Source organism: Melanotaenia boesemani, chromosome 10 (genome assembly GCF_017639745.1).
Source record: "Melanotaenia boesemani isolate fMelBoe1 chromosome 10, fMelBoe1.pri, whole genome shotgun sequence".
NCBI lineage: Eukaryota > Metazoa > Chordata > Actinopteri > Atheriniformes > Melanotaeniidae > Melanotaenia > Melanotaenia boesemani.
This window is the reverse complement of record NC_055691.1, coordinates 34,932,081-34,952,093: the sequence shown is the minus strand read 5'-3', so window position 1 is coordinate 34,952,093 and position 20,013 is coordinate 34,932,081. Positions and strand designations below refer to the sequence as shown.

Here is a 20,013-nt window from a genome sequence, read left to right as displayed (position 1 = left end):
CAGCCCTTCAATCAGCAGTTAGTGTGATGGTTTAAGTGTATGGAAAGCCTTTGGTCCCCAGGAATCTTGGGAGCACTCTGACATGAGGACAGGAAGACAGCTTTACATGTGTAGAAGAAAAAGAATTTAACAATGAATTAACACTGTGGAAATTTGCATAACTGGTTGAGCTATGATTGGTTGAGTGATGCATCCTGCACTGTTTGTCCCGGGTTAATTTATCACACAGTGATGCCGCTGGGAAGCTCATTACCACACAGTATGTTAGAGACCTGCCTGTGATTTGGGTCCTGTTGTGATTCTGTTTCCATCATCCATTAGTCACTGCAGGAGGTCTTAAGTGTTGAGGATACTGATTCTTGACCCACTGATTTGCACACAACCCTACAATGACCAGTGAGGGTTGATGGAGCTTTTCTTGTTCAGCTCTGCTGTGTGAAGGCTTTGACACTGTATTTGGTGTGCTTGTTATTTGAAGGCTATTAGTTTAGACTGCTGAGGTGTAACAGCTGCACAAAGGTTCAGTGAATAATGCATGACAAGGCTTCTCTGTTACTTTGATCCTGTGCTGATCATACAATGTCTTTTTAAATAAGGGTGATCTGAAGATAGCATGGATGTGACTGTGGAGCAGTAATTAGCACTGTTCCCTCGCAGGAACAAAGTTCTTGTTCAAGCCAACTAGCTGTTTAGGTTGCTCTCCCTGTGCTTGTGTGGGTGCTTCACCTTCCTCCTACAAGCTCAAGGTTGGCCTGCTGGACTATTGAGCGACGGGTGGGCTATTATGCCTCACAGCCAATGTAAGCTTGGCTCCACTTCTACAGGATAAAGTGTGGATGGCTATTGCACCAATGAAAATAGCCCAGTGAAGTGATCCCGCTAAAATTTGGCCTGCCTTTTAACCATTGAGAACAGGAAATCTCAAGCACACTGCTACTTATTTTCTTCAGTTTTTTTATATCCGTGAACGAGGACATCCATTTGTGAAAAGCTCCCCATTACTGGAATAAATCCAACCTTTTTGTTCACCATCCTTTTAATGTGGATAATGTGGATCTTACTGTTCTGTGCGGGGATCATGAAGAACTGTGTTGACCTTTTTAAAGAAAATAATCAGAGGGATCAGTTTTCCAGTTGTTCTCTGAAGCCATGCACCACATTAATTTACTACTTTACCCCCATAACAATAATTCACCCAAACCAAATGTTTTTCCAGTCTATTAGAAACAGAATCCTTTAAACTGAATTAAGACAAAGGGCAAATGGCTTTTGTGTGTCTGAGTCCAGCTTGTTTAGGGTCATCATCCCTGACTGTGCCCTGACAAAGCCAATAAAACAGCTTTCCACCTGCCCAAACCACCAGTCAATAAGAATGGCCTGGCAGCTACAACAATAGACACTCTGATTGGACAAGAACTGATTCTTTATCGATGAGATTTACTGCTTCTGTTGGATGCTGTTGGTGTTGTTGAGATAGTCTATGAGTCTGAGTGATATACACTAGAGAATATAAACAAAGTACATCTGAGCAAGAAATTTTACTTAGAATCAAAATTTCTCTTTTATTTTTATACAAGTATAAATATGCCATTGTTAGTATTCCAAGCATAAAGCAGCTAATGAAGCTGATTTCTGAAGTTATTTAATTACATGTCTATTATATGTCTGTAAAGCTACATCTGATTCAATTACAGTAAAATGCAAACTCCAGAGGTAACAAACTGTTAACTGTCGTGGTGTTGCTCAGAAAATAGAGAATAAAAAAGATCTCAGATTAAAGACTTTCACACAAAATATACACTGCATTGTGTCATACCACAACAAGTCATGGTGCGGGGGGGGGGTTACTTCCACTGACATCTGTTGTCATGATGAGCTCTCTAAGCGTAATGATCTTGCACAACTGCTGTCCCTGCTGTTCAGTGCCCCCCTCCCGCCCATCTCATACAAAAATTATTTAGAACTTAGCTGGTGTGACTCAGCCAAATGCTGTTTGGAATATTTCATCATGAAATATTTAATAATTTCAGTGACAGATGACTCTTTATTTGCCAGAAACTGGAACAGGATGCATAGGACGAGCAGCAGAGACCACATCCCCGTTTCTTTGCTGTGAATGTTCTTCTTTGCGTTTACTGAGAGTGATTTGCTTGATAGGCTTAACTGATTATCATTTGAGTGCAGGTGCTGTCATTAATACAGAACTGGCTCTTTTCCAGCTATGCCCCATGCTGGCTATTAAGTCATTCATTCAGCAAGCTCCACCTGTGCCGCAATCCCATGATCTATATGCTAGTGTTACTGAGAAGAGAGGCTAAGTTCCAGTTAGATTATGATACCTGCTGTGATGCAAATAAGCGGTCAAACCTGCACGGTCAGTTTAGGTTGACACTGACTCGGAATGTCTGAGCAAATCCTGGCTGAACATGTTTCCTGAGAAAAGCTGGAATGGTTCCAAGTTCACTGCAAAAATCAAGTGGAGAGATTAATTGCAGGAGAAACAAATTGTGTATGTGCATGTATAAATAGCTTGCAATCATGCAGTTTTATAGATACCATATACAGTTTTTGGTTGATTTAACATGTATTTTAGTGTGTGCATGTAGTTCAGCAGCTGCTGGATATTATCAGCATGGCCGCAGGACCACACTGACAGTGACCATTTTCAGAATATCTGCAACTTGTCAAGCCTCTGACCACAATGTAATATAACAGCAAGACAGCAGCTTAACTCACATAAACACTCAAGCAGCACCCCAACACATGCATGCCAGTGTCCTTTAAAAAAAGAAGACCTCTCAGTCTAACAGCATTAACAAGCTAGCATACATACAACTTTCAGCATTAATGTCTTCCAGATTTAATTTTTAATTTTTATTTTTTTACATAAGAAAGGAAAGATGCAAGCATTAAGGGCAAAGCAAACCCTGTTTTTCTTTAGACTCTTTGAACCCACTGTAACTTACAGTATGCAGCATTTAGCTTTACTTTTCAACATGACTGCACTGACATGCTGAGAAGAGTGGCTCAAGATTGTACAATTTAATTTTCAATTCAATTTATTTTTGTATATCATCATAACTGTTAATCTCTGAGCTTCAGAAGTATTTGTAAGTAAATTTAGTCGAACCTTTTCTAAATTTTACAAGCCAGTTCCCAGTTTCCAACTATGCTGCTTAGCAAAGCAAATCAGGGCTACTTGTAACTTTCTAATTAAGGGTGGCATGACATCAGCCTCTCATCTAGCTCTAGAGCAAATTAAAATGTGGAACTGCAGCCCTAACATTTAAGTTTTACAAGTGGACCTAACAACACTGATTAAGAAAGGCTATCACACAGAAAGAGTAAACTGCCATTAAAACACATAAAGTCTGTTTTCAGTTCAAGTGATGGCATCCATCAGGGGACCAGAATGTACGGTTTAATGATTATGTCTTTTAAATTTGTCTCCGTAATGCTCTTTTAATAGCTGTGTAATGGACAACATGCGACTGTGGAGACAGTTATGAAGGGTGATGAGTTCATGTTTTACCACCCATGCCGAACATCAGGTTTTTTTCTTGTATTCAACATAAAAAACTGACATGATAACCACAGTGAGTTATGGTAATTTCTTAAATAAGATGCTTTGAACAAGGCAAAGGATGCATTTTCTTCTCGTATTTATTTTTTGGGATAGACATTTGATGATATGTTGCCAGGTTTGTATCATTTCTTAGACAACTTAATTGGGAATCGTGTTTGCTGTAAAGCCACTGAGGAGTTACCTTATAATGTAAAAAACATGATTTTGTAATCCTGTGTTTACTATTTCCTGTACAATTGTAAAACAGACTTGCATGAACATTGCATTGACTCCCAGTTCAGCTGCAGCACATTGTGGCTGACATGTTGGCGCTTTAATCCCCCTCTATTTACTTGCTGCACACTCTAATTTGTGATTTAACACATGGCAGCAGAACAAAAAGCATGGTAGCTTACTAAACAGTGCACATTTATCTGGGCACTGGAACCCTTAAATCTTTTCATGAACAGATTTTTTCTGTAAGCTGCAGCCCCGTTTATTTACTTAAATTACATTTAACAAGATAAAATGACCGTTTATTTTTATTAGCTGGGAAAATATTTACCTTATCTTATGTTCTGGAGTCAAAACTCGTTCCAAATTTATTTTGAATAGTTGGACCCCTGAGTCAAGTCCAAGCATGACTGAGTTTTACGGGCTCCCCCCATAAAGGTCCAGGACGGGTCTCTGACACGCCTGTAGGAGTCAGTAAGAGCTCCTTCCTTAAACTTCATTTCCTCCTTGTCCAACCAGAAAACTCTAATTCATTATTTGGTAAAACGGGAACCGAAAGTTGCCAGGAATACATGTTGGAAGGGGCTGGACCCTGGAAAATCCTTCCAGCAGGACTGAAGAGGAATCGCAAACGTCCAGATTGAGTTTGAGCTGAAGTTGCGTGACAGATTTGTCTCCTGTCGCGTTAGCAGTCCTCTCCCCGCACGTCGGACAGGTTGTGAAAAGCAGGAGAAGCACGTAGCAGGTAAGGCACCGTTAGTTTTTGCGTTTGTTTACGGGGGGTTGGATTTGTTTTAGGCCACATTTGCGCTGCGTGGTGACACCGCAGATCCACGTCCAGCCCGAGTCCCCGCGCGTCTCAGGTAATGTGTCGCCAAATGCGAACCTCACTTTTAATACGAACATTATTTCCTACAAGTTATGATGGACCTGTGATGACTTATCAGAGTGTTGCAGCCAAGCTGTGGTTTGATATTAAAGCCACTGGAAATATTGTGTGCAAGTTGTCTTCTGAACTTTAGAGACTTTTAATAGTTCAGATATTTTGATGAACTCCTGATGAGACTAGAGTGTCCCCATGACTCTTCTGGCAGGGTGAGGTGTCATATACTGAGAAACACTAAATGGCACTAAATTTAAGCTTTGATCACTTACACATTTAATCCTGTTTTTAATTTTCCTCTTGCATTTAGAAAAGTACTTTTAAAGATGAGCTTAAGTAGAAATGACTTATATCCCGTTTGATAAGTGAATCATCTTCCATGAAGACCGAACACATGACATGTTGGCACATGGAAGACAGGAAGAATGACAGGAATCAGAACCCCGAATTGTGAGTCATTTCAATGGCAACAGCTGAACGAGATGCCGCTCGTGCATGTGGGCAGCACGCCTCTTTAATAACCTTCATCACCGGGTTTCCACGCAGATTTGAAGGTTGTGTGTTTGAGCACAAACATGTGATTTTTTTCTACCTGAGGATGCTGAAAATGTAAATTAAAGTTTTATCACTGAAGATGTGCCAGTATAGAAGCACTGTGGTGACTGAATGAGATGTAAATGATGTTTAGTCCTGTTAGGAGGTCTCAGTGGAGCTGTGCGTTGATAGTGTTAAAGTTTCCTCTGCATGCTTGGGAATTGTTGTTGCAAACCCCTAAAGTCAGGTTGTTGCAAAAGTTGCTAAAACTTACCTTAAATGTAAATTTGAACTTATATTAAATGTAAGTTTTAACATTTAATGTAAAACTTTACACTAAAACTCAGAAATTTTGAGTTTTTGCTTTGAAATAATAATAATAAAAACAAAACAACAAAAACATTGTCTGTTATTTAATGTTTCTTCTACAATATAAGTTTAGAATTTTCAGTGGACTCTGAGCAAAATATACCATTACAAACATAGACACAAGTCAGTTCCTTTTTACCTCACATGCTTCAGCATGGTGCGTATGTTGTGGATCATGGCTATTCTGGTATAGGGGAGGGCAGGGAGGTCTCCATCTGACCCCACATTCCTCCTTCCCTCATGGTATAAGATCAGCGCCCTCCTATGACCCACTGTTGAAAAGAAATATGAACATTTTCACTTTTCTATTGAATTATTTTAACAGTATTTTTTCTGGCTGCCCTTTAAATAAACACATGTACCAACATCTACTTCAAAACAAGTAGGGGCCTCATGTAGATTTGATATGTAAATATTCCATCCATTTTACAGTCATATGTTCTTGTCTTGCACAAACTGAGAGGTTTAAGTGCTCAGCTGGTTTTCATTGTGATCAGTTTCTCATCGAGGCTTCGGTTTACGTGATGAAACTAACACACAGACATCAAGGGTTCCCATCAACAGACAACTTTCTCTGTAACTATGTCAGTCAGAAACTATTATAACCTTTTTGTGAAGAGGTTTTCCTCTAGCAAACACTGGCTGATTCTCTGTGGCGGTAAACAAAAGCAGTAATGTAAACCTCCAGCTGAGTTGACTTCCTCAGCTTTCTCTGTCCCACACACACAGCTCAGCTCTCTGTTCTGTCCCTTCATGAAAGTTCCTATTCTCTTGGATGTGGGGGCAGGACTGTTGGTGCTGGGTAGATCTCTCTCTGTCGGGCTTCACAATGGATGAGCTGTGCTGCTATATCAACGTTTAGTTCTCTCACTCCTCTTTTTATGCCACTTTAATCACATACCTCCAGTCCAATCAGCGACAGGAAGCGCAAGTCTTTGTCTGGGTGAGACATCACTGGTTCCGTGCTGCTGAACAGCATGTGCCGTGACTCACTCTGACTGCATGTTGTGTCAGCGATGCTTCAGCCACAACCCTTATTTCAGGCTTGTGGATATGACCACTCATTTTTCTATGTGGCCTAATGAAGCTGCACACTGAGTTGCAGATCAGATATCAATCTCTCTCTTGTGTTGTATAGACGCGGCAAGCGGGGCGTTCTGTGCCTATATTTTGACCTTGCTATGTGAATGATGGGCAGTTGTTTACAGTCAAGTCTATTTCTGAACTAGGCTCACTGGTCTGCTATGGTTGAAGGTGCAGCAGATTTCACTTTCCAAAAAAACTAAATTCATGCCTGAATTTGTGAGACCAGCAGGATTATGTTCCCTTTTTTTCCCCTGGAAGACCAATTGTTTTAAGCACTTTGCATTGAGGACATGTTACAATGGAAGAGCTGATCTGTAAATAATGCAGCCAGTAAAACAATAAAAGAGCATCTCATTTTAGGCAGTAGGCCCACCTATGGACTTTGAAGACATCATAATGTACATGTGAGTGTGAGTTTCACCACTATATAATCTATAACATGTTAGAATCTGCTGCACATGTAGACATGTGGGCTTGCTGCGTGTTTGGCTTTTACAGTTTTGTCGCAGTGAGTTGGATTTGAGAAAGCACACTCATTGACTTTAGTAAGGAAAACTTCCTCTCTTGATAGCCTGTGTAGTTACAGACTCTGTTGATTTGTGGGTGTGTGGGAATTATTTTAATTTTATCTCAATGACCCGGGCAATCAACGATGGTTAGATAGAGAGCTTTTGTTAAGAGGATGTCCTCTCAATAGCCTTTAAACATAGTTTATTATTGCATTCATTGCCAAAATATGATTATTTTTTTAAATGACATTTAATCAATTTCTCCATGAGTGTAAATAAATATTAAAACACAATAAGACCGTGATTATATAATTATTTAGACAGAAAAATATCCAACTGCTTTGCAGCAGATGAAGTGTTTATGCTCTTTGTGTATTACTGTTTTGTTTTATTCTTTCACTGTTATTTCAGTAAATTATCTTTTTAAATATGGAGGAGGAGTTGAGCATGCACATGGTTGTAGTTAATGACATTTTTGTCACATTGAATTACAGAAATTCCAGCTGGTGTGCACCATGTCCATTTTTGACATGGTATTGTGATTTATTGTGTGCTAGCAGAGCTGAGAGCTGTGGCGTGGAGTTTCCTCATAAAGGGAATGGTTCACATAACTGTAGCCATATGCATGTAGACTGGTTTTGATGGGGAAGAATTGTTACTGGTTACTCGAAAGCCTTTTTGGAAATAATTTTATTCTATTTTATTCTATTTTAACTGGACCAGGAGTGGGTGTTTTTTCCTCTCCAGGCCAGTTTGGCTTTTATGGGTGAGAGATGGCTCTAGTGCCTAAAAACAGAAATGTGTGCATGGACTCTGATTACATGTGATGTCTAAGCTTTCAATATTTTAATCATTGTATAAAATGTGACAGTTACAGTTAGTGGTGCAGTGGTTTGTAACAGTAGGCGTATTTAAAACTAATTAGAATAGATTACGTCATTATGTTTGGAGGTTTTTCCATAATGAGCTGCTGTGATTTATTCTGCACTGGGGTTAAATAAAAACACACCAAATGCACAAAACCTGGGAATACTTGTTCACACTGTGTGGTACGGTTTGCCGTGTGTTCTGTGGCCTTTAACATGAAACCTGCTGATCCTAGATTGAATAGAATAGTTTAATAGAAAGTAGATTATTTTATCAAATGCTATAAAATGCAGAGATACATCACAAACTTTAACATTGCATTTTTTCAGAGTTGGGTCAATTATTTATTTTCTTTTATATACAATGCTCAAGATTTTATTATAGTTAATATATAGGTATTATAGCTCATGTTCATGTTTGTATAACTTAATGTGTCAGATGAGGCAGAAAGCAGCTTACCTGGATTCAACAGGTACAGTAGATCTGTGAGAGATGTTGGAACTGTACTTGATGTACCCAAGTCTGAAATCGTTCCACAGGCAATGTTTGGTTTGTATAACATTTCCAAGTTCCTGGCGTTTCTTTTGAGCCACATATTACTGTTAAGTTACTTGATGTCTGTCAAAAATCTTTAGAACGACCCTCAACTTTAACATCTGGGGAATGACTTAGATGTTGTCCATTAGTCACAGTATAGCTTGTTGTCATGGTGACCCTCTTAGAGTGAAGGGGGAGTGGTAGCCTAGTGGTTACAGTGGTGGGCTTGGGTCTGGCGAACGTGGGTTTGAGTCCCCGGTGTGTCAACAGAGGTGAACCACTGTGGGCAGCCCACTGCTCTCCAGTACATCTAGAGATGGGTCAAATGCTGATTTAACTGGCTTACAGTTCTAGTTATGATGTCAAAAAGAGAAATACAGCGGACTGGAGATGTTTTTGATTTATTTTATTCGTAAATCAGTGGGAGCATACCTTCCTGGCAGATTTGTTTCTCTTAGAACTAGAGAAAAAAGCAGCAGCCTCACCGGTGGTGTAGTTGTCCTCCGACCTCTGCTGCAGGCCTCATCTCTGTCATGCTCCCCTCTGCAAGAAAGATGGAGTACTTGGCCCCATACTCTCCTCCAGCACCAGCCTCCCAACTCACCCACCACAAGTGAGTATACCTCGTTTCTGTGAAAGCTGAACCATGACGACGCTGGCCCAACATGGATAGATCAAAGCACACTAAAAGTAATTAGTCTGTTTTGACTCTTCAGTTTCATATGTGTAACTTCTATACAGGCTTAATAAACAGGATGTAAATCTCAACAACCTTAACATCCGCTCTGCTGAATGATTCATGAACTCTGTAGCTGTAACAGGTAATCCGTCACGGTGGGAATATGACACGTCTGATAATGACAAAATAATTTAAACATCATGTGACAGCTGCACTCAGCTTGAAGTCACGTTGCATTTTCAAACTTCATCGCAGACTAATTTCCCACAAATTCCCTAAATGCTTAAAATGACAACAACAAAAAAATGCTGCTGTCGGGCAAAAAACCTCCAATGTCCAAAATTTGTGATTTTTGTTTTCCTGTATGAATCAGTACTATTGGTCACCTTTTATGTCTGTCTGTTGTTTTACAAATATTTAACCAAAGATATATGATTAAAACACAATACAAAATTTGATGACATTATGTGCAGTTATTACAAAACCATACAGTTTTTTTCATTTTTTGAAAAAGGATAGTTTTGGAGATGGGAGGTTTGCGCCCGACAGCAGCGAAAAGCAAAACACTCTGGACAGAAAACGTTTTCAAAACTTTTTGAATTTCCTCATGAAACTGTTTCACTCAGCAGTTGCTTTAAATCAAAGTTCAGATCTCAGATAATGTGTCGATGTTAATAAAACCTACAGACAATATTGGACCCACTTTAAGCCGTAATACTACTGAAAATGACTCATGATGGTAGATTCAGCTCTTTCAGCTGCAAACTACATGGTTAGGTTTAGGAAAAGATTGTGGTTTGGGCTAAAATAGACTCTTGCATAACTGGCAGCAAGTTTTCTTCCACACAACCTTCCTGACAGAAAACTTTGAAGGAGTCGGGTAACAGGTGACAACGGGAATAAGTGTTTCAGGTCTCAGCGTGGGTCATGTTGGCTGGGAAAAAAATAATTATAATAAAATCTCACCAGTGTTTGTGGTTATCAATATTTAAGGAATTTAGTGAAGGGAATCTTCCAGTTGTGGACTCTCAGGATCTTTGTTGTGTCCATTTTATTTCCTGATGATTATCAATCTATGCATTTGACATTCAACAGTGTAAGATAGGGAGAACAGTTGGTGAACAAATACTCCTCCATCTCTGCAGTGCTACACAGTTTAGAGGAAAAAAATAACTTTAATCATGCCCATCAAATTAAAGGCTGCAGATGAAAGACCGGCCACACACAGTCAGCAGGTTTTCCTCTAACCAGTAATCCCTGAGGTCAGAATTTCTGCCACACCTGCGTCTGCCCTCACTTTTCAGTCCACCATTTGTTTGGTCTGTTGTCAAAGAAAAACTGAAAAATAACAGTCTCCTGCACTTTGGACTTTACTGTCACTCATTCAACATTAATGACCTCAGTAACAGAATTAGTTGCTTGTAAGTGACAGAGATTTCACCCACCGATAAGCCTTGTGTATTCAGTGTATTATATGATAATGGGAAACATTTAGAAGTCTAACAACCTGGATGTCCTCTAAAGAAAACAACTAAATAAATCAGTGACACATTTACTGCTCTGCCAATTTCATTGGCTTAACTTCTGATGGAGCGTCTACTGTCCAAAATGCTTCTTGGTTAAAAAAGAAAATAAAAAAACTTTAAAAAAGTAGACAATCAAATAGATCCTGAAGGAGTTATTTGTGATGAGCTTTGAACCTGTCATGATTCATTGTGCAGAAGGGAGCCTCAGTGGCAAAGCAGAGCCAGCTCGCATTGATCCTCCTGCACATGCTTTAATCAAAAGCATCTTTGTGAGTCTCTTCAGAGCCCAAAGCTCCTTGTAGTGAGATCCCACACTGGCTCTTTAGATATGATCCACTCTACGTTAGACACTTACTGGTATGATGTCGTGTACTTTGGCTTTTCCTTTTATTATTCATAATTTGCAATTTAGGCACATGGACCAGCAGTATGTAATGAGTTTCTTAGTTATTAACACTACTCCAGGGTGTACCCTGCTGGGATAAGCTCCAGCTTTCCTAACACAGTGGATTGGAATAAGCAGCATAAAAGATGGATGGATGGATGGATGGATGGATGGATGGATGGATGGATGGATGGATGGATGGATGCTCTTATGTTCATCATGTGATGACATTGGCTTGGTTCATCGTCCATTCATCAGTTTGTTGTGGTGGAGTGTGTAGGCTCTAAGTGGAATTGACACTAGAACATAGTTAAATTAATAAAAGCTGTTCGCAGTATTGCTTTCAATCAAAGCCCTGAAAAATATCTTACCTAAGAAAAAGACAAAAAGAAAAGGCCATGTTTTCAAGTCATGCAACTTTGCAGTTATGATCCATAAATCAAGTCTAGTGAAGCAGAATTTTCCTGCTTTTGATGTAAAATCCACAACACATAAGAACTGAATGAATATTGTGTCTAAAGTTGAGTTTACAACATTAATCGTAGCTTCTCTGTAATGGCACCACACATTACAGCACACTGAGAGCTGAGAAAAAAATGTTTGTCTGTGTTGCCAAAAGCACATTTTTAATGACAGATTCAAAAATTCCAGATGGACATAATGTGTATTGAGTTCTAGCCCAGTTGTTAAAGCATCAAGACCCAGACATTACTGACGAGTACACTGGCACTGGCCACATTCTTTGGATTAAAGATCTGTCATTTTCTTTTTATTTTCACTCATTTCAGTAATTTATTTATGCTGTGTTGTGGCAAGCTCAACTTTTGTGGAAATCATAAATGCTTCTGCACCTTTTTGCCAATTGACTGCCTCTGACAAACATCCAGTCATTTAGGCGTTTCAGAACTGATTTTCAACACATTTCTCTTTTTTATTTTTGTATCTTTGAACTTTTGAACAGTATCTGCATGGGAAAGGTTTTCCTTTTCACCATTTTATATGCTATTAGCTCTTCCATGGCTGCGTGGAAATCCCTGATCAATTTTCTCTTTCCTTGTTCATGAATGTCATGAGTATTTGCATGATTTTACCAATTGACAGACGTGTAGCGTGTAATAAAATATTCTATATGTGCCGAAAGGATAAATCCTATTTACTTTGGCTGTGTGCTGACTTTTTCTTTTGTTTCACCATAAACTCAATAAGTGTTTTTACTTATCCCATGAAATATCTACCAGATGGGTTTGCACATTTGGTACAGATGATAAGAGTTCCTAGACAATGAGTCTTGATGATAGTGTAATAACATATTTGCACTTTATATAAAACGATATGAGCCAGCTTTTCTGATCCTCTGACATGTCTTCCAGTGGCACCAGCACAAAATCAAAGTGTTCCAAATTTTTCTTTCACATAAAAACTGCAAAAATTTTTATGTTCCCAGAAATCTGAGCTTTGTCATAATGATTCGATGAGAGAGGTCAGTATGCACAATGAATGCAAAAGTAAAAAAAAATAAAACAAAAGAAACTCAAAAACAACAAAGTTGCTATGTAAATCCAAAATGTCAACATGAATGAAGAACACTAGAATACAAGTTAAAATCACAATTTATCCACCCATCCATTCAACTATCCGGCATCTGTCCATTTTCTAGGCTCAGGGTCCATATTTAGACGTTTTTATAACCTTCAAGCTCCAAATACAGATTTATTTGCCACTATTGATATTAACGCCTCATTTTTTAGAGTTCCACAACACAAATTGCCTTTACACAGTCCTCCTATATGCAGTTATTTTTGTCTCCATGTACACAGTGAATATATAAAATAAAAATTCTTGTGAATAAACAGATTCAAACTTGCAACAGGTTTAAGAAATATATGCATGCAAACATTAATATTGGTTTAACAGAAAGTTACAAGCATATCTTATGTATCAGTTTATTTAACTGGGAATGAGAGAAATTATAACAAATTCTATGTTGATTTTATATAATTAATTTTGAGCTCTTTATTAAAATTTACAAGTCAATCAAAACTGAGAATAAATGTGAATAATTTTGGGCTTCGCTGTGCAAAAGATGTGCAATTAAAGCACCCAGCTTTCCTCTGCCAGCACATGCACAGCTGCTGTGCTGAAATTGTGGACAGCTTTCATGGTCACAAGTTCTGCACTGCATCCAGGGGTCCACATGCACCCTCATGAATATGAGCAGATGGGAAGATTTATGCATCTGTGATTCTGATGACCACATGTGGAAAGTAATTTATGCCTTTTTATATCTCAATTTCATAAATTAAAAATGTATATTCCCTGTTTTTGTAATGCTTCTTATAATGAACTACTTTTGTTTGTGTACACACATGCATACATTTCAGTTGGTGACAGACTAAATTCATGGAGTCTTCAAGTTTGAAGAATGCCTTAGTTTATTTCATTTGTAAGGAATTGGAATTCATTTAAAGTTTGGAAAGTGAAGGCTATTTTGGTAGGAAATTATAGTTTTCTATAGAGCGCAATGAGCCAGAGGACTTGAATAACTGGTGTTTTTTTTCCCATATTGTTGTTATAAAATGAGATTCTTCAGCCAAGGATACAGGGGAAGTACAAACAAAGCCAGATGCAGCACATCAAATTAAACCTTAAATGCTCAAGCCAGACAATGTGTCAGTGTTTTGTGCTGGGGAGAATAGAAATGACTGGTTAACTCAAAATTGTCAACTGGCAAAAAGCTGCAGCTGTTTTCTTTTTTTGCCAAGGACAATTAGACTATTTTAACGTTATCCAGTATGTTTAGCATGGGAAATGATAAATTCTCCCACTGAAAGGAGCTGAATGTAGTGCATGTTGTCAAACATGAGCAACTTTGCACACAGTTGTCCCAATTCCAGCTGATTGTGAGGATTTCTCTGTTATTGGATGCCGAGTAGAAAAATTCTAATGTTAGTTTAAAGGAGATGTTCTCTATTATTGCCCAGTTAGAAGAACCGGTGGGCAGATTTTTCAGGTGTTCCAGCTGTGAAGTGGTTCCCGTGTTGATAGTTACTTTAGGTAGACAATGCTTGTGATTCCTCCAGGCATTTCAAGTGTGCCACAAGTATCCTGTGCTCCACTCTGCTAAAAATAAGCTACTTGTCTATTTGTGACAGAAGCTTTTGCAGACTTCATGGAGCAGATGAGCCAGGCACAAGGTCAGACAAGGGAATGGATTAGAGTTTGTTAATTATTCACATTTATTTGGAAACATCGCTGCTGGTGTTCAGTCTTCACACCATCAATTCAACCCTGTAAACTAAAACGTTTCATGCCTAGAAGATGGAAAAACATCAATTTAAAACTCCAAAATGAGTCAACAGGTTGTATTAAGGCTGTATACAATTGTAAATATAAACATTTTATGATTTATTTTTCTCTTTGTCTTCTTTTGGAGAAGGAGGTGAGCTAAAACACTTTGAATCACCCTGTCGTTGAATTGTGCTATATAAATAAACTTACCTTGCCTAATTTAGACTTGTTTCAATAAACATTCAATACATTTTTAAAAGGATTTTCAGGTGCTTGCAGCCTTTTTGGGGTGTGACATGCAGCAAACAGCATGAGTCAAGGACTCAGATCTGTGGTAAAAGTTCATTTGTAAAGCTGGCAGGTGTTGGATGCAGACAGAAAGCTTTACATCTTCCACTCTTTGCAACTGTTAAGGGACCACAGTCAGCTTGACATATTTGCTCCCCACTTGCTGTGTCTTCTCTTCAAACGCCACCGGAGGGCGGTAACAGGAGACCTTTCTGCCCCTTCTCTGAGCCTGCTTGACACATGCATTCAAATATTTTGAGAGATGCTACTTAACATGCAAATCAGATGGACACTGAGTATTTATACTGAATGGACTGGCTCCCTATCAGCTCTCATGGTGATCAGATTTCAGGTTGACCATTGGAGCTACAAACGGGACACTTGTAAATTTATTTATTGTGGTGGTGACAACACTTGATGAAGTTCAGGGGAGATCCCTTTCAAAGCATATAATCCTTTTTTTTGAGAGAAAGGAGAGAGTGATAGCCCCAGCAAGTAGTGTGGAGCAGTTCTGGTTTAAGCTTGAACTGTGTGAAAGTTCTAGACTAGAGGTTTTCACTAAAGCATTTCCATCTGTATTGTTTCTTTTTGGCTAGAAGTGGGCCTGGGTCTTTGACACACCACAGTGCAGAACTTATACTCTCAGCTTTGGGGGTGCTGCTGGTCAGAGCTCGCACTGATACAGACCATGTGGGAAGAGACATGACTGCGTCTGGCTCTTGTTATCACTTTGATGCAGCACAGCAGATTAATATTTCATACTGTAAATAAAACTTCCTCTTGTTACTCTGTTATTTTTCAAGGAGGGTGACATTGTACACATCTTGAGCCCAGATTTACTTCATTGTCAGAGTTCTGGTCTAAGTAGAACCCGTAAAGCAAAGGAGGCAGTGTTGTGACCTGGGGTTGCCTCAGTTAGCCTCGTCAAGATTCAGCAATATCATGTGACCAAAAATGAGGTCAGCTGACCATCTGAACACTGACTGAATAACAGCATTTTTTTCCCTAAATGTTTAATCTTATTCCAAGATGACAATGTCAATATTGATCAGACTCAGATTGTGATAGAGTGGTCCAGGAAGCAGGAGAGAGGATTCTCACACATGGACTGGCCACCACAGACAACAGGACCTCAAGGAGAGGTTTTGGGATGTGCTGGAGAAGATTTATGACTCTCCCATCCTGAATAAAGATCTTGGTGAAAAGTGAACATAACTGTTGTCGTATTGCATGAGCTCATTGGAATGGTGCCACAGTAAATGTGTGTTGTAACCGCAGCAAAAGATGATCCTCCAAAATATTCCAGTTGTCTGGAGGGCCCAGACAGGCCATTTCCACATGTCTGTGTGGTCATTGTCACACATCCGTGGCAGCCCTGAACTTTCAGAATGACTAAACTTACTGTATTTTGTGTTTTATCCAGACAGCCCAACAGTAGCTTGTTAAAGTCTGCAAAATGTCTGAGTGTGTCCATGTGTGAATGGAACTGGCAGTCCTCTGGGGAAATTTACACTGAGTGAATGTGCATGCTGGTCACAGTTGTTGCTCCAAACTCTTTTCTGTTTGCCTTTCCACTCATTTATAAACATTGTGAATGTGTATGTGAAATTATTAATAATATAAGCACAGACCCTCATGAAATTTGAGTCATAGGTCCATCTGTATACAAATAAGGGTCATTATGATTTACTTTTTCTGTTCATTTTCATGCTACCTGACATTTGTGGAGATGTGTTAATGATTATCTCTAATATCTGATGTCACAGCGTTACGCAACTGTGACAGACCTAATCTCACTCAAATGGTCTAATGTTATCCATGTGTGAACAAAATGCAGCTCCACTTTCTGGTTATTCTGCAGTGTTTATGTGTCAAAACAGCCCGAGTTTCCATGGTAATCATGCACCAAGGATGCACTGATCCTTCCCAAGAAATAAGTTGATGCAAACAAATGGTAAGTCTTGGTGTTCAAAGACAAGTCAAGCAACTCCAGTGGTTATACAGCAGAAATGTTTCTCACAACAAATTCTTAGTAGGAAGGAGAGCCTTAAGGTATTCTGCACATAAAGTAAATGGCTGTGATAATTTCTTAACACTCAATGGGCATAAATGGTGCCATGAAAGACTAAGCACTTTGCAGAATAACATCCAGGTTTTGCACGAATGTTCCTTGTCAAACCGAGTTTCCACCGCTGACTGAGGTTTGCGGTAAAGTCAGGCTGCTGTTTTCAATATTTGTAAATGAAAAGGCTGTGGTTGAGGTCTGTTACTGACACGCTGGCTTGTTAGGGAGTCGTTTTCAACAACTGCTCTGCCTCTCCTGGGTTTTCAGTGTTCTAAAAGTCCTTTAAAGAGCACTTCATTCAAGACTTGCCTTCAACCCAGGGTTAATGTAAATGCACCACTGAATCAAGCAGCTCATGTCATCGTGGGCGTACATGTTTCCATTTACTGCCACTCATGACTTCCTATGCTGGCAACGCTACTTGGCAGCTCACATACTTAGTGTGTTCATTTCTGGATAGTCTGGGTCTATGTGAACCATACCTTGAGTCAAAATGTTCTGTATACTAATGTGACATTCCTCTACGTCTCTGTAGTTGAATTAGTAATGCAGATGTTTCATGTTTCATGTAATATCTGTCACATTAACCACTGCAGTTACTTTGGTTTGGAAAAAGAACACAGATGAATATTATGTTGGTGCATCAAAGCATTTTTCTTTTCTTGTTCACATTGTTCGTATATTCAGAGTTTAGGATATAATTATTTTGCTGTGGGGAAATAGTCTTTTATCAATATCTGATTTTAGGGGCTTAGAGGTCATTAAAAATTTACACAAGTAAATTTGAATTTTTTAAAATACTTTGTGGAGAAATCTTTGCAGGCAACACCCGCCTGAAACTCGTAAACCAGACCAATGAAGGATTTTCCCCTTTTGTGATGCTTTGCCAGGCTGACACTCCACTCAGCTGCCTTCAGTTGTTGTTTGTTCATGGATCTTTCTAACTTCAGTGTTTTCGCCAAATTTAATGCAGTTTTATCAGGTTAAGTTCACATCATTGTCCATACAGCGTCTAATATGGAATTCATCTAAATTCAGACCATCTCCATCCCTCCACAAATGTTGTGAATATTTTGATGTGTTTAACAGAAATATGATGCCTGTTGAGAGTATTAAAAGGTTCTACAAGCTCCTGGTGAGGGGCCCGCCTAAGCAGACTCTGTGGAACAGTAGGCAGTCAGATAAAATTGAATGCTTGATGATGCTCAGCTCATCATTTTTTTCCTCTGCAAGCTGACATTTGGAGCTAGCTAGCATATTTATTGTTGATAAGATTATTGTCAGTGAAGGGCCCTGTGTTTGTTATCCACAGTGTACAACCCAGAATACAGAGGCACTTCCAGTGGGTGTGTACTTTCAGAGTGTAGGTAATAGTGTAGTGTAATAAGTGTATAGTGTAAGTAAATTACATTCTTCTCTGTTAAAAGCTGGTCACTTTTGAACTTGAAATGATTTACAGTTTAAAACCTTCTTGGCTTTGAATAAATGTTTGAATTTTAAATGCAAAGTAACGCCTGCTGCAGCCAATGTTTTATTGGGTGACACTGTGCATCATATATAGACTTTAGTAAATAGTAATGTTTAAATGTCTTCCCTCATAGCATAATCAACATTAATGTTGAGATGATGATATTGTAATTGAGCTTATTGGATTATCCAGTTTACGAACCGTTCTACTGTGATGTTCTGACAAAAAGTCTTCTGACACTCTGGTAAGCCTCGGCGTACATTTATCTTACTCCGTAGCCCAAAGCATTAAATCCAGAGATGGTCCATTACAATGATATTATGCAATGTTTTAATTCATTGCAGCAGAATTTAATTCAGGCTTGTTATCCATTGCCGGTAGTTTTGTTTTTTTTCTGTAGTTTTTTACATTTTTTCTTTGCATGCAATCTCATCTTAATTCTTATCTGATATTTCTTTCTTTAGTTATGTGTTAACTTGCTAAATTTGGTTAGATTTTAAATGGCTTAAAAGAAACATAACACCAGTGAAGCAGTGCTTTTATTTTGAAATGCTGAGCTGGACCATCCAACTCACTGTAACGTCAGTCTTACTTATAACCAAACCTACAGAGAGAACAGAGCTGCCAGCTTTAAGGTGACGGATGACTCCAGAGATCAATTATTTATTTCCTCTATGACTGTCTGACCTGCTGTGACCTTATATTGTCTTTCATTTTCTCTCCTTTGTGTAGCTGCATTAGACAAATTATTATGTGTGAAACCTCAGCAGTAAAAGCATCATAAGGCCTGTTTTCTGAGATCTAAAAGCAGTTCTGTGTTTATTCTTGTAGATCATGCTTCACTCGCATCATCTTGATCAATTATTTATGGAAGAAAGTTCCCAGTAATTGTTGTAAGATGTGTACGACCCACTACTCCCACTGCGAGCTCTTAAAACTGACAAACCCTTTAAGTGATTGATCACCACCACTTTTGTGTTGGTGTAACCCCAAACCTACTTGTGTGCATCCAGTCGCTTTCACTTGATGTGTCATTAACACGGAATGCCTGGCTCCTTGTAGGACGCTCTACAGTAAATCAATGTTTTGTCTATTTTACACATCATTGTTGTAACACACACACACACACACACACACTACAAAGGCTGTTATTTAGGATGGACATGTAGGTGTCTGCTCAAATTTGAACTAATTTGAATAATGTTTTTATTGCTGATGTCATTATAACATGAATCTGTACAGTAGCCCAACATGTGAGCTTATATCTAATCAGGATGCTGTCCCGGGACAGTTTAAAGCAGGTTTTATCTCCTTTTATCCAGGCTTCCTGTTTGGAGCCAGGACTGTCCCTGAAGCTGGAAGGCTGCCTGGCTCAGACTGGCTAACCTCAAACATGAATACATGCCAGGGGTCACAGGAGGCTTCAAATACTTTGGTATATGAATAAGAATATCAATAAGAAGGGAGAGAGAAAGAGACATAGTATTACTTATTTTTATAGTCTTTTTGTACAGTTTTACTACAATTAACTCCATGTGGAAAATCATTTAGGTCCCTTCATTAATAAGTGTTCTGCCTTCACTAACGTGGTTTTATTTTTGTTGTAGACTCGATCTATTGAACGTTATGTGAGTGGCCACCTAGAGGACATTGCTGTAACTGCAGGTGTAGAGTTGTGTTAGTTGTAAGAATATGTTTTGTCATAAATTGCTAATTTTCTCTTACTTTAA

General features: G+C 38.8%; 1 protein-coding gene across 2 annotated transcripts in view; it reads left to right on the top strand.

Moving 5' to 3' along the window:
* Positions 1-4,328: 4,328 nt before the first annotated feature.
* Positions 4,329-20,013, top strand: part of tspan9a (tetraspanin 9a) — a 191,788-nt gene continuing 176,103 nt past the window's right edge. For both annotated transcript variants that reach the window (XM_041997562.1, XM_041997561.1), the window contains exon 1: positions 4,329-4,544. The gene's annotated coding sequence lies outside the window, so the exon portion shown is untranslated. The remainder of the gene's footprint in view (positions 4,545-20,013) is intronic.